A 12,480-nucleotide genomic window follows, 5' to 3' on the forward strand; every position below is an offset into this window, starting at 1 on the left:
AAAGTTGGTTCTTTGAAAAAAAATACAAGATTGATAGACCCCTGGCAAACCTGACTAAAATGAGGAGAGAAAAAACCCAAATTAGTAGAATCAGGAATGCAAAAGGGGAGATAACAACAAATACCATGGAAGTTCAGGAAATCATCAGAGACTACTTTGAGAACCTATATTCAAATAAATTTGAAAATCTGAAAGAAATGGACAGAATTCTAGATACAGATGATCATCCAAAACTGAACCAAGAGGAAATTAATCACCTGAATAGACCTATAACACAAAATGAAATTGAAGCAGCAATCAAGAGTCTCCCCAAAAAGAAAAGTCCAGGACCTGATGGATTCTCTGCTGAATTCTATCAGACTTTTAAAGAAGAACTGACACCAACCCTCCTTAAACTGTTCCACGAAATAGAAAGGGAAGGAAAACTGCCAAACACATTTTATGAAGCCAGTATTACACTTATCCCAAAACCAGGCAAAGACACCTCCAAAAAAGGAGAACTATAGGCCAATCTCCTTAATGAACATTGACACAAAAATCCTCAACAAAATAATGGCAAACTGAATTCAACAACACATCAAAAAGATTATTCACCACGACCAAGTAGGCTTCATCCCAGGGATGCAGGGGTGGTTCAACATACGAAAATCAATAAACATAATAAACCACATTAACAGAAGCAAAGACAAAGACCATTTGATGGTGTTGGTAAGATCCAACACCATTTCATGATAAAAGCTCTAAGAAAACTAGGAATAGAAGGAAAGTACCTCAACATTATAAAAGCTATATATGACAAACCTACAGTCAGCATTATACTTAACGGTGAAAAACTGAAACCATTCCTCTAAAATCAGAAACCAGACAAGGATGCCCACTATCTCTACTCCTATTCAATATAGTAGTGCAATTCCTAGCCAGAGCAATTAGGCAAGAAGAAGGAATAAAAGGAATACAAATAGGTAAAGAAACTGTCAAAATATCCCTATTTGCAGACGACATGATCCTATACCTTAAAGACCCAAAAAACTCTACTCAGAAGCTTCTAGACATCATCAATAGCTATAGCAAGGTAGCAGGATATAAAATCAACATAGAAAAATCATTAGCATTTCTATACACTAACAATGAGCAAATGGAAAAAGAATGTATGAAAACAATTCCATTTACAATAGCCTCAAACAAAATCAAATACCTAGGTGTAAACCTAACAAAAGATGTGAACGACCTCTACAAGGAAAACTATACACTTCTGAAGAAAGAGATTGAGGAAGACTATAGAAAGTGGAGAGATCTCCCATGCTCATGGATTGGTAGAATCAACATATTAAAAATGTCGATACTCCCAAAAGTAATCTACATGTTTAATGCAATTCCCATCAAAATTCCAATGACATTCATTAAAGAGATTGAAAAATCTACTGTTAAATTTATATGGAAACACAAGAGGCCACGAATAGCCAAGGCAATACTCAGTCAAAAGAACAATGCAGGAGGTATCACAATACCTGACTTCAAACTATATTACAAAGCAGTAACAATAAAAGCAGCATGGTACTGGCACAAAAACAGACATGAAGACCAGTGGAACAGAATAGAAGACCCACATATGAAGCCACACAACTACAAGCAACTTATCTTTGACAAAGGAGCTAAAAATATACGATGGAGGAAAAGCAGTCTCTTCAACAAAAACTGCTGGGAAAACTGGATAGCAGTCTGCAAAAAACTGAAACTAGATCCATGTATATCACCCTGTACCAACATTAACTCAAAATGGATCAAGGGTCTTAATATCAGACCACAAACTCTAAAGCTGATACAGGAAAGAGTAGGAAATACTCTGGAGTTAATAGATATAGGTAAGAACTTTCTCAACGAAACCCCAGCAGCGCAGCAACTAAGAGCATAGATAAATGGGACCTCATAAAGCTAAAAAGCTTCTGTTCATCAAAAGAGATGGTCTCTAAACTGAAGAGAATACCCACAAAGTGGGAGAAAATATTTGCCAGCTACACATCAGACAAAGGACTGATAACCAGAATATATAGGGAACTTAAAAAACTAAATTCTCCCAAAACTAATGAACCAATAAAGAAATGGGCAAGTGAACTAAACAGAACTTTCTCAAAAGAAGAAATTCAAATGGCCAGAAAACACATGAAAAAATGCTCACTATCTCTAGCAATAAAGGAAATGCAAATTAAAACCACACTAAGATTCCACCTCACCCCTGTTAGAATAGCCATCATTAGCAACACCACCACCAACAGGTGTTGGCGAGGATGCAGGGAAAAAGGAAACCTCTTACACTGTTGGTGGGAATGTAAACTAGTACAACCACTCTGGAAAAAAATTTGGAGGCTACTTAAAAATTGATCTACCATTTGATCCAGCAATACCACTCTTGGGGATATACCCAAAAGACTGTGACACAGGTTACTCCAGAGGCACCTGCACACCCATGTTTATTGTGGCACTATTCACAATAGCCAAGTTATGGAAACAGCCAAGATGCCCCAGCACTGATGAATGAATTAAAAAAATGTGATATCTATACACAATGGAATTTTATGCAGCCATGAAGAAGAATGAAATGTTATCATTCGCTGGTAAATGGATGGAATTGGAGAACATCATTCTGAGTGAGGTTAGCCTGGCCCAAAAGACCAAAAATCGTATGTTCTCCCTTATATGTGGACATTAGATCAAGGGCAAACACAACAAGGGGACTAGACTTTGAGCACATGATAAAAGCGAGAACACACAAGGGAGGGCTGAGGATAGGTAAGACACCTAAAAAATTAGCTAGCATTTGTTGCTCTTAACGCAGAGAAACTAAAGCAGATACCTTAAAGCAACTGAGGCCAATAGGAAAAGGGGACCAGGAACTAGAGAAAAGGTGAGATCAAAAAGAATTAACCTAGAAGGTAACACCCACACACAGGAAATTAATGTGAGTCAACTCCCTGTATAGCTATCCTTATCTCAACTAGCAAAAACCCTTGTTCCTTCCTATTATTGCTTATACTCTCTCTTCAACAAAATTAGAAATAAGGGCAAAATAGTTTCTGCTGGGTATTGAGGGGGTGGGGGGGAGAGGGAGGGGGTGAAGTGGGTGGTAAGGGAGGGGGTGGGGGCAGGGGGGAGAAATGACCCAAGCCTTGTATGCACATATGAATAATAAAAGAAAAAAAAAAGAGAATGTGAATTTGAGCTTCGTCATGGATAACCATGTTTTCTCTTTTGCAGATTGCCTGCACTTACCCTTTGCATATTTTTAATTGAGTTAGTGTATGATTTTGATATTTTGTAGCTCTTTTGGTATAAATCTGTATACTAATAGACAATTGCATGCATTGGAAATCTCTTCTATTACCATGTCTTGCCATTGCTCTTTGTTTATTTTTGGTTTTTCAATCTACTATAGTTGTATTTATTCTCCTTTCACCAGTTTTGCTTTTACTTCTTCTTCCCTTTCATAGCATCATAATGTAGCTTCCTACATCCTCCCATCAAATCTGCTACAACTTAGCTTTCCATTTGGAAATAAATCTTTTTTTTTTCATTTTTCTTTTATTATTCATATGTGCATACAAGGCTTGGTTCATCCCTCTCCCCTGCCCCCACCCCCTCCCTTACCACCCACTCCACCCCATTACGCTCCCCCCCCAACCCAGCAGAAACTATTTTGCCTTTATCTCTAATTTTGTTGTAGAGAGAGTATAAGCAATAATAGGAAGGAACAAGGGGTTTTGCTGGTTGAGATAAGGATAGCTATACAGGGCATTGACTCACATTGATTTCCTGTGCGTGGGTGTTACCTTCTAGGTTAATTCTTTTTGATCTAACCTTTTCTCCAGTTCCTGGTCCCCTTTTCCTATTGGCCTCAGTTGCTTTTAAGGTATCTGCTTTAGTTTCTCTGTGTTAAGGGCAACAAATGCTAGCTAGTTTTTTAGATGTCTTACCTATCCTCAGCCCTCCCTTGTGTGCTCTCGCTTTTATCATGTGCTCATAGTCCAATCCCCTTGTTGTGTTTGCCCTTGATCTAATGTCCACATATGAGGGAGAACATACGATTTTTGGTCTTTTGGGCCAGGCTAACCTCACTCAGAATGATGTTCTCCAATTCCATCCATTTACCAGCGAATGATAACATTTCGTTCTTCTTCATGGCTGCATAAAATTCCATTGTGTATAGATACCACATTTTCTTAATCCATTCGTCAGTGCTGGGGCATCTTGGCTGTTTCCATAACTTGGCTATTGTGAATAGTGCCACAATAAACATGGGTGTGCAGGTGCCTCTGGAGTAACCTGTGTCACAGTCTTTTGGGTATATCCCCAAGAGTGGTATTGCTGGATCAAATGGTAGATCAATTTTTAAGTAGCCTCCAAATTTTTTTCCAGAGTGGTTGTACTAGTTTACATTCCCACCAACAGTGTAAGAGGTTTCCTTTTTCCCTGCATCCTCGCCAACACCTGTTGGTGGTGGTGTTGCTAATGATGGCTATTCTAACAGGGGTGAGGTGGAATCTTAGTGTGGTTTTAATTTGCATTTCCTTTATTGCTAGAGATGGTGAGCATTTTTTCATGTGTTTTCTGGCCATTTGAATTTCTTCTTTTGAGAAAGTTCTGTTTAGTTCACATGCCCATTTCTTTATTGGTTCATTAATTTTGGGAGAATTTAGTTTTTTAAGTTCCCTATATATTCTGGTTATCAGTCCTTTGTCTGATATGTACCTGGGAAATATTTTCTCCCGCTTTGTGGGTGTTCTCTTCAGTTTAGAGACCATTTCTTTTGATGTACAGAAGCTTTTTAGTTTTATGAGGTCCCATTTATCTATGCTATCTCTTAGTTGCTGTGCTGCTGGGGTTTCATTGAGAAAGTTCTTACCTATACCTACTAACTCCAGAGTATTTCCTACTCTTTCTTGTATCAACTTAAGAGTTTGGGGTCTGCTATTAAGATCCTTGATCCATTTTGAGTTAATCTTGGTATAGGGTGATATACATGGATCTAGTTTCAGTTTTTTGCAGACTGCTAACCAGTTTTCCCAGCAGTTTTTGTTGAAGAGGCTGCTATTTCTCCATCGTATATTTTTAGCTCCTTTGTCAAAGATAAGTTGCTCATAGTTGTGTGGCTTCATATCTGGATCCTCTATTCTGTTCCACTGGTCTTCATGTCTGATTTTGTGCCAGTACCATGCTGTTTTTATTGTTATTGCTTTGTAATATAGTTTGAAGTCAGGTATCGTGATACCTCCTGCATTGTTCTTTTGACTGAGTATTGCCTTGGCTATTCATGGCCTCTTGTGTTTCCATATAAATTTAACAGTAGATTTTTCAATCTCTTTAATGAATGTCATTGGAATTTTGATGGGAATTGCATTAAACATGTAGATTACTTTAGGGAGTATCGACATTTTTACTACGTTGATTCTACCAATCCATGAGCATGGGAGATCTCTCCACTTTCTATAGTCTTCCTCAATCTCTTTCTTCAGAAGTGTATAGTTTTCCTTGTAGAGGTCTTTCACATCTTTTGTTAGGTTTACACCTAGGTATTTGATTTTGTTTGAGGCTATTGTAAATGGAATTGTTTTCATACATTCTTTTTCCATTTGCTCATTGTTAGTGTATAGAAATGCTAATGATTTTTCTATGTTGATTTTATATCCTGCTACCTTGCTATAGCTATTGATGATGTCTAGAAGCTTCTGAGTAGAGTTTTTTGGGTCTTTAAGGTATAGGATCATGTCGTCTGCAAATAGGGATATTTTGACAGTTTCTTTACCTATTTGTATTCCTTTTATTCCTTCTTCTTGCCTAATTGCTCTGGCTAGGAATTGCACTACTATATTGAATAGGAATGGAGATAGTGGGCATCCTTGTCTGGTTCCTGATTTTAGAGGGAATGGTTTTAATTTTTCACTGTTAAGTATAATGCTGACTGTAGGTTTGTCATATATAGCTTTTATAATGTTGAGGTACTTTCCTTCTATTCCTAGTTTTCTTAGAGCTTTTATCATGAAATGATGTTGGATCTTATCAAAGGCTTTTTCTGCATCTATTGAGATGATCAAGTGGTCTTTGTCTTTGCTTCTGTTAATGTGGTTTATTACGTTTAATGATTTTCATATGTTGAACCACCCCTGCATCCCTGGGATGAAGCCTACCTGGTCATGGTGAATAATCTTTTTGATATGTTGCTGAATTCGATTTGCCATTATTTTGTTGAGGATTTTTGCATCAATGTTCATTAAGGAGATTGGCCTATAGTTCTCCTTTTTTGGAGGTGTCTTTGCCTGGTTTTGGGATAAGTGTAATACTGGCTTCATAAAATGTGTTTGGCAGTTTTCCTTCCCTTTCTATTTCATGGAACAGTTTAAGGAGGGTTGGTATCAGTTCTTCTTTAAAGGTCTGATAGAATTCAGCAGAGAATCCATCAGGTCCTGGACTTTTCTTTTTGGGGAGATTCTTGATTGCTGCTTCAATTTCATTTTGTGTTATAGGTCTATTCAGGTGATTAATTTCCTCTTGGTTCAGTTTTGGATGATCATATGTATCTAGAAATCTGTCCATTTCTTTCAGATTTTCAAATTTATTTGAATATAGGTTCTCAAAGTAGTCTCTGATGATTTCCTGGACTTCCATGGTGTTTGTTGTTATCTCCCCTTTTGCATTCCTAATTCTACTAATTTGGGTTTTTTCTCTCCTCATTTTAGTCAGGTTTGCCAGGGGTCTATTGATCTTGTTTATCTTTTCAAAGAACCAACTTTTTGTTTCATTAATTCTTTGTATGGTTTTTTTGGTTTCTATTTCGTTGATTTCAGCTCTTATTTTTATTATTTCTCTCCTTCTATTTGTTTTGGGATTTGCTTGTTCTTGTTTTTCTAGGAGTTTGAGATGTATCATTAGGTCATTGATTTGGGATCTTTCAATCTTTTTAATATATGCACTCATGGCTATAAACTTTCCTCTCAAGACTGCCTTAGCTGTGTCCCATAGGTTCCGGTAGGTTGTGTTTTCATTTTCATTGACTTCTAGGAACTTTTTAATTTCCTCTTTTATTGCATCGATGATCCATTCTTCATTAAGTAATGAGTTATTTAGTTTCCAGCTGTTTGCATGTTTTTTGTCTTTACTTTTGTTGTTGAGTTCTACTTTTACTGCATTGTGGTCAGATAGTATGCCTGGTATTATTTCTATTTTCTTATATTTGCTGAGACTTGCTTTGTGCCCTAGGATATGATCTATTTTGGAGAAGGTTCCATGGGCTGCTGAGAAGAATGTATATTGTGTAGAGGTTGGATGAAATGTTCTGTAGACATCTACTAGGTCCACTTGATCTATTGCATATTTTAGATCTTGGATTTCTTTATTGAGTTTTTGTTTGGATGACCTATCTATTGATGATAATGGAGTGTTAAAGTCTCCCACAACCACTGTGTTGGCGTTTATATATGCTTTTAGGTCTTTCAGGGTATGTTTGATGAAATTGGGTGCGTTGACATTGGGTGCGTACAGGTTGATAATTGTTATTTCCTTTTGGTCTATTTCCCCTTTTAGTAGTATGGAATGTCCTTCTTTATCTCATTTGATCAATGTAGGTTGGAAGTCTACTTTGTCAGGGATAAGTATTGCTACTCCTGCTTGTTTTCGGGGGCCATTGGCTTGGTAAATCTTCTTCCAGCCTTTCATCCTAAGCATATGCTTATTTCTGTCGGTGAGATGAGTCTCCTGTAAGCAACAAATTGTTGGATCTTCTTTTTTAATCCATTTTGTCAAACGGTGTCTTTTGATGGGTGAATTAAGTCCATTAACATTAAGCGTTAGTACTGATAGGTATGTGGTGATTCCTGCCATTTAGTTGTCTTAGTTGTTTGAAGGTTTGATTGTGTGTACCTAACTTGATGTTACTTTCTACTGTCTTGCTTTTTCTTATCCTGTGGTTTGGTGCTGCCTGCCTTTTCATGGTTAAGTTGGGTGTCACTTTCTGTGTGCAGGATCCCTTGCAGAATCTTTTGTAATGGTGGCTTTGTGGTCACATATTGTTTTAGTTTCTGCTTATCATGGAAGACTTTTATTGCTCCATCTATTTTGAATGATAGCTTTGCTGGGTAGAGTATCCTGGGGTTGAAGTTATTTTCATTCAGTGCCCGGAAGATCTCACCCCACGCTCTTCTTGCTTTTAATGTTTCTGTTGAGAAGTCTGCTGTTATTTTGATGGGTTTACCTTTGTATGTTACTTGTTTTTTCTCTCTTACAGCCTTCAATATTCTTTCCTTAGTTTCTGAATTTGTTGTTTTAATGATGATATGTCGTGGAGTAGTTCTATTTTGATCTGGTCTGTTTGGTGTCCTGAAGGCCTCTTGCATTTGTATGGGAATATCTTTCTCTAGATTTGGGAAATTTTCCGTTATTATTTTGTTGAATATATTACGCATTCCCTTCGCTTGCACCTCTTCTCCTTCTTCGATGCCCATGATTCTCAAGTTTGGTCTTTTGATGGAGTCAGTGAGTTCTTGCATTTTCTTTTCACAGGTCTTGAGTTGTTTAATTAATAGTTCTTTGGTTTTTCCTTTAATTACCATTTCATCTTCAAGTTCTGAGATTCTGTCTTCTGTTTGTTCTATTCTGCTGGATTGGCCTTCCGTTTTGTTTTGCAGTTCTGTTTTGTTCTTTTTTCTGAGGTTTTCCATATCCTGGCTGTTTTCTTCTTTATTGTTGTCTATTTTTGTCCTAAGTTCATTTATCCATTTATTCATTGTGTTCTCTCTTTCACTTTGGTGTTTATACAGTGCTTCTATGGTTTCCTTTATTTCTTCTTTTGCTTTTTCAAATTCTCTATTTTTATTGTCTTGGAATTTCTTGAGTGTCTCCTGTACATTTTGGTTGACCCTATCCAGTATCATCTCTATAAAATTCTCATTGAGTACTTGTAGTATATCTTCTTTTAAATTATTCTTGTGGGCTTCTTTGGGTCCTTTGGCATAGTTTATCTTCATTTTGTTGGAGTCTGGATCTGAGTTTCTGTTCTCTTCATTCCCCTCTGGTTCCTGTACTAATTTTTTGCTGTGGGGAAACTGGTTTCCTTGTTTTTTCTGTCTTCCTGTCATTGTCCTTGGTGTTGTTACTGTCCCTGTACTGTGTGTAATTAAGTATTTTCTAGCTTGTAATAATAACAATGGTAATATTGAGAATGGAAGAGTGAGCTGAGATGGAAAGCAAGAAGTTAAAGAAAAGGGGAAAACAAATATACAGACAAGAGGGAGAAAGCAGAACAAGGTATCAGACAAGAGAGTTTCAAAGGTATAAACAGGGAGTGTTAGTGTACTAATCGACAGTAAGCTGAACAGACAATAGAGAGACAGAGAGAGGATTGAAAATCAAAGATAAAAAAAATAAAAAATAAGTATATGAAAGTAATATCTATATATAAAAATGAATTAAAATAAAATGGAAAATAGAAAATTAAAAAAAAAAAAACCAAAAAACTTCCAAGTTTATATGCAATGCAATTTCAGTCTTAATAATTTGGATGTCCGTCTCAATCTCCAGTCCTGGAGTTGGTGCCTCAGATGTTGTTCTGTAGTTGTCTCATCAAAGGGGATGCATAAAGTAGAACAAAACTACACTCACACACACACAGAAGAAAAAAAAAAAAAAGCCCCACCAAGTGTCCCCAGTTCAAATGCAATACAGTTTCAGTAAGTTTTTTGGCTTGCAGGTGTAATTCGGTTGTTCTCTCATCAAAGGTAGGGAGAAAAAGAAAAAAAAGCATCTGGAGGCAGTTCTGAGAGTGGTATCTGCAACTGTGGCTTGCCTGCCTGCTGCTCTCAGCCTGTAGCTGTCTGCGTTATTTATGCAGATTTCTGGGGTGAGCTTAGCACTCACCTGGTCCCACAGGCTTTGTTTGCTCAGAGTTCTCCTGTGCGGGAGCCTCTGCTACAGGCTTTCCCCTTTCCAAGCACTGGGAAAGGTGACACTGCCCCGCGTTGTCAGGCCTGCGTGTTTATTTACAGTTCACGTGGGAAGTGGGTCTTCCCTCCTCTCACAAGCGTCCCCGCTCCTGGTTGCTGGGCGCGCCCCGCTCCCACCAGAGCCTCTCCGCCCGCCCGGCTTGTTTATTTACAGTCCCGGGAAGGATTCCCTTCCCCCAATCTTCAGCGCTCAGGGCGCCCCACCCTCTTTCCAGCGTGTCTTAACTGTTCTTATTGCTTATTACTCAGTTTCTCTTTTTTCTCCGGGTGGAGGTCAGTCTGTCCAGGGGGCTATGCTGCTCTGGCCCAGGCTTGTCTGTGGGGCTACCGCGGTACCGCGAAGCTCACCTGGTCCGCGTCTTCCCAAGCCGTATGGGCGCCGGCCACTGGCAGCCCCGGGGGCCCTCCTCAGTTCTCCGTTTAACGTGAAGTGGAGATTCTCTGCGCTGGCTGGAGATGTGGAGGAGTAAAAGTTATGCCTTTTCTCAGTGATTATGCCTGCAAAGTGTGTCTCCAGCGTCTCTCCAAGATTTCACTATAGGAGGGTCACTTTCTGCTTCCTACCTCTAGCCGCCATCTTGGAATCTCTCTGGAAATAAATCTTTAACCCATACAAAATTTTCCCTGAAACCTGTGCTTTAGCAGCATGCCACACGTTTTTTGTTTTGTTGCTGTTTTTGTGTTTTGCTTTGGTTTTTGTCTTGTTTTGTTTTGGCAGTACTGGGTGCCACAGGTGTTGATTGCAGTTTTTTCACTGAAGTTAAAAGCATTTTCTAATATCCATTATGATTTCCTTCTTAGCCACTATGTTATTTAGAAATATGTTTTTAATTTCCAAATGGATGGGAATTTTCACCACTTTTTCATTTTGGTTTTTATTAACAATTATGTAATCTTTATGATATCAACTCTGGGATTCATTAATGCTTGCTTGGTTGCCTAGTACAGGATGAATTTTTGTAAGTGTTTCCTATGAGTTACAATCCTATTTTGTACTGATTATCCTTACACTTTTAATACGCTCACTTAGCAAAAATCTCAATTTGATCAAGATTTTTTCCCCTTGTGCCGTACAAAGATGAGAAAACTCTGTGTTTCCCCTCTTCATCTCACGTGTTGTCTTTGCCTAGCATTTTTACTTCTGCTGTTTTTCTGCCTCCTGAATGAGTGATTATTGTTTTTATTTCCACTCCTGTTACTGTTGCTCCACACAGTCAATGATTGGATGTGCTCAGTCAAATATTCTTCCCATCCACATTCCTTACACCCCACTCCTCCCTTCACTTCCTCCTTGAGTACATCCTGCCATGCTCTGGAGAGAACCTGAGAGCAGCTGACTCTCAGGTTGCCCTTCCTCCCAAACGGTGGATTACAAATCTGGAATGTTTCTGTTATTGAACCTTGACACTCTGAAGATATTATGCCCTTGATTGTTGCTATGGAGTATTATCCTTGTTAGTATTATTACTATAGGGATTCATTGTGTAGCCCAGGTTGGCCTCCAACTCCCAATCTTCCCATCTCAGCCTCCCAAGTGCCAGGATTACAGGAATGTGCCACCACATCTGGCTCAGAGTAGTCTTCTGCTTGATCTTATTACTATCGTTTGTGTAGGTGACCTTTCCTCCCCTGTTGTGATGAAGTTTTCATTTGTCTTTAGTATTCTCAGAGTTCATTACCACATGTCAATGCTAGGGCTGGGATATGGTTTGAGTATGTTCACCAAAGATTCATATGTGGAAGCCTGGGCTTCAGTGTGGTATGGGGGCAGTGGAATCTGTAAGAGGTAGGGCCTAGTGGGAGGTGATTAGGCCATGAAGGTACTGCCTTTGATAGGAATTAGTGTTGGTCTCAAGCAATGAGTTAGCTCTCCAGAGAGACTGGGTTGTTAGAAAGGTCACAGCTTCAGCTATCCTCTTGCTTCCTCTCTCACCCTGTGAACTCTTACTCACACCACCATTGTGATGCCATCTGCCATGAGGCTCCTACCAGAGCCAAGCAGACTCCACGCTGTGCTCTTAAACCTCCAGAACCACAAGCTAAGTAAACCTCTGTTCTTCATGTATTACTCAGCATTGTGTATTTTGTTATAGTAACACAAAATGAACTAAGAGTCAAGGTTTGAACTTATTTTTATTTTTCCTGCTTAGGAACTGAATCTGGAGATCCAGGTCTTTCAGTAATTCTAAAGCTCTTCTTCAAAGATTTTCTTTCACCTTCCATTTTCTCATCCTAAAGTCCTGGTGTATATCAGACTATGTTCTACCCTTCATGCTTAATGTCTTGTTCTGTTCCTCGCTGTCCATCACTCTCTCTTGCATCCTAGATCACAAATCCTTTCTTCAAATGTAGTTTATCTGCTATTCAACCCACCAAACGGAGTTCTCATTTCTGTGGCATGCTCCTTTTTAGTTCCACAAGTTTTTTCATTTTTTTAACCTTACTTTGATGTTTTGTGTGTGGTGTTTTGTTTTGGTTTGGTTTTGGTTTATGT

This window comes from Castor canadensis, chromosome 7 (assembly GCF_047511655.1).
Source record: "Castor canadensis chromosome 7, mCasCan1.hap1v2, whole genome shotgun sequence".
Lineage (NCBI taxonomy): Eukaryota > Metazoa > Chordata > Mammalia > Rodentia > Castoridae > Castor > Castor canadensis.